The 3,206-nt window shown below is 41.2% G+C and overlaps 1 pseudogene; it reads right to left on the reverse strand.

Annotated features, from left to right (window-relative positions):
* Positions 1–355: 355 nt before the first annotated feature.
* LOC101042553 (arrestin domain-containing protein 3 pseudogene) lies at positions 356–1,582 on the reverse strand (annotated as a pseudogene).
* Between the last annotated feature and the right edge of the window lie 1,624 nt (positions 1,583–3,206).

Consider the following 3,206-nt stretch of genomic DNA (forward strand, 5'->3'; position numbering starts at 1 on the left):
GAACTGCACAGTGTAAGCACTGAGCATGCACAAATTTTAAAATCAAAAGAAGAACATCATCCCTCATTACAACCTGGTGCCTTGACACATATGACCACAGACTAAGAAGACGGCTCTGAGAATGTGCTGGTTTAAAAGGAGAAAAGCTCAGATCTTCAAGCGTATTGAAGCAGCTCCAGAATGTTGGCTGTAGGCTTCTAAAGGATGATCACTGGTTATTTCGCATATTCACCATTTTTCTGGGCAAAAGCAATTCCACTTCCTCTGGAAACTTGTCTCCAAGATACTTCTCTGTCCTCAGCTAGAAGAGATACAGATTGGAATCCTCATCAACCTGATTCAACCAAGTGCTCCCTCAATGAGAGGGGCAGGATGATCTATCATCTGCTGACTATTTGGATTCATCTCTGAATAAGGAGGTAGAGGCAGGAACCGAAACTCTTGGATATATGTGAATAGCAGACCTTGGAGCACTTTCCTGAAGTCATCGCAGGCACTCACGGTGCAAGATTGTTCTGCCTCTGTTCCTCTGTTACCCCTTCTGCATAGCTGGGTGGTGCTTCAGGTCTTTCGGGAAGGGATAAACCAAGCCAGTTTGTATTCATGCTATGCTGCCTGCTTACATCTGAGGCTCTGCTACCCAATAGATGTAGAGGAATGGTGCTGAAGGCAAGTGGCAAATTAATAAATAAATTCATAGCTCCAGAAATATCTGCATATTCCATTAGTGAATGTTCCACAGATTATACAACAGTGGAGAATAGAGGGAGAAACTGGTGAAATTTTCAGCAACTTGCCATTCCACATCTCTCTTTCCAAATGACAAGGATTCCTCATGCAAGTTAGCCATGCACTGTTTTACTTCCTTCATTTCCCCTTTGGCATGGAAGACTTGTGTTTGGTAATGTCTGACTCCGGCACCAGCGTTTGGGAAGAGCAGTTCTCAGTCTTAGCAAATATCTGAGCTGATTCACCCATGTGACAGCCCTTCCTTTCAATTCTGGCACTTAAGGATATTGAGCCTGAGGTAGAAAACCAGCAACCTAGTGTCTTTTCTTCTGTGCCTGCTTGGGGTGACAGTGATGAAGGAGTGTTCATATTTATATTCAAAGACTGTCTTTGATGGTCCTGTTAGTCGCCAAGGCCTGTGAGATTCAGCGTTCACACAACAGCGCTGTTGTCACACACCATGACTGCCTTTAAATGAAGTAGCAGGTGGTGTCTGTGGACGCTTACAGCTGAGTGCATATTCATGCCTTCCCGAATGAAAAGCCTTGAAGCCTTCTTTGGAATTATTATTGTCTCTTTCATGCCCAATTAAGATATCTTTATGGTTGAAATATTCTACTTCTGCACTGTAATTCTGTGTACAGGCCGTACTGGTGCCAGTGTTTCTAGATTCAGCCAAGCATACTTCTAAGTATCCTCTTGCATGAATTTTAAGAGATTTGACTCTGATTTTGCCAGTAACTTCTAAATTCACCCTTCTTGAGATGATATCCCCACTAGAATACACAGGGACATTGCGGTCATTAAAACAGTCAAAGCTTATTGTCAAACTTTTCACCTTTCCCATCACCATGTTTCTAACGAAGTCTACAAAAATATAAATGTAAGGCAAAAAAGAAGGCATATAAAAGGTGATCTTCATTTAACACTGATATCTTTGTCATGCAAAATACTTGTAGGTTGAGTCAATGATTCTTTTTTTTTTTTTTTTTTTTTTTTTTTTGAGACGGAGTTTTGCTCTCGTTACCCAGGCTGGAGTGCAATGGCACATCTTGGCTCACCGCAACCTCCGCCTCCTGGGTTCAGGCAATTCTCCTGCCTCAGCCTCCTGAGTAGCTGGGATTACAGGCACGCACCACCACGCCCAGCTAATTTTTTATATTTTTAGTAGAGACGGGGTTTCACCATGTTGACCAGGATGGTCTCGATCTCTCGACCTCGTGATCCACCCGCCTCGGCCTCCCAAAGTGCTGGGATTACAGGCTTGAGCCACCGCGCCCGGCTGAGTCAATGATTCTTTGCAAGTAGTTCATTGGTCCTAGTCTGTCCTCCAGGCTGGAGTATAGTGGCACCATCCTGGACTCAAGAGATCTTCCTGGCCTCAGCCTCTTCAGTAGCTGACACTACAGGTGTAAACCACTATGCCTGGGTAATCAGAGATAGGAGTCTCATCATGTTGCCCAGGTTGGTCTTGAACTCCTAGGCTCAAGTAATCCTCCCACTTAAGCCTCTCAGAGTGATGGGATTACAGACATGAGCCATCATACCTGGCTGAGATTTCTTAAAAATTCAGGGAAGCAGAGGCTGTTGCTCTGTGCTCCTGCTCATCCCAGTCGTCTCCTTACAAACATCCATTCCCTCTTTTTTTTTTCTTTCCTACTTTGCCAATGGATACATTTGAACAAATAGGGGAAAGGGTTTTTAGAAGAAAAAAAGAGAGAAAAGCACATTAATTTATTTCCACATTTAACCTTTTTTACACAAGCAATTTCTTGGGCTTAATGCCCTGCTCCAAAGCCTCCCTGTCTGAAAATCTTTTTCCTTATGACTCTGGCTGCCATTCTGAGGCATTGTATTTCTTTTTAATCCTACCATGGAATACTATTGATCATTAGGATGGAACCCAATCACTGATCTATAACAGAACAGCAAGAGACTGGGAAACTGCAGAATTAACCATTTTATGTGCTTAATTTGTAGTTTTCCCACACTTACCCAAAACAGCATTCTACATTAATACATTTGGGATGTCTACAAATATTTTAATGTTTTACATTACAAAGAACAAGTTATCTCATCCTCCACTGGAACCATGCATAGTAATGTAGAAAACAGGGCTCATTGTGGAGCAATCTCAGATGTGAGACTACACCGTATTTGAAGCACATGTATTTCTTGGGAAAAATTTTCAGTGTTACTTTTAATTCGTGTGATTAACATGGAGACAATAGGTATCATCTGTCATTGTTTACCTTTCATTCTAATCAAAACAGACATTTAAAACAAACTTTTTAGATTTCTGAAATATTGTCTACTCGTAATCATATAATATAAAATTCAGCTGTTTTACAGGTTAACTGTACCAGTAGTCCATCTGTTAGGTATGATAACAAGTTAACTGGTTTATCTCATATAGATTTAAAGTTTTTATAAATTAGATATTTTTGAGTTGTGCATCCATATTTGAAAAGAACAAC

Source organism: Saimiri boliviensis, chromosome 2 (assembly GCF_048565385.1).
Source record: "Saimiri boliviensis isolate mSaiBol1 chromosome 2, mSaiBol1.pri, whole genome shotgun sequence".
NCBI lineage: Eukaryota > Metazoa > Chordata > Mammalia > Primates > Cebidae > Saimiri > Saimiri boliviensis.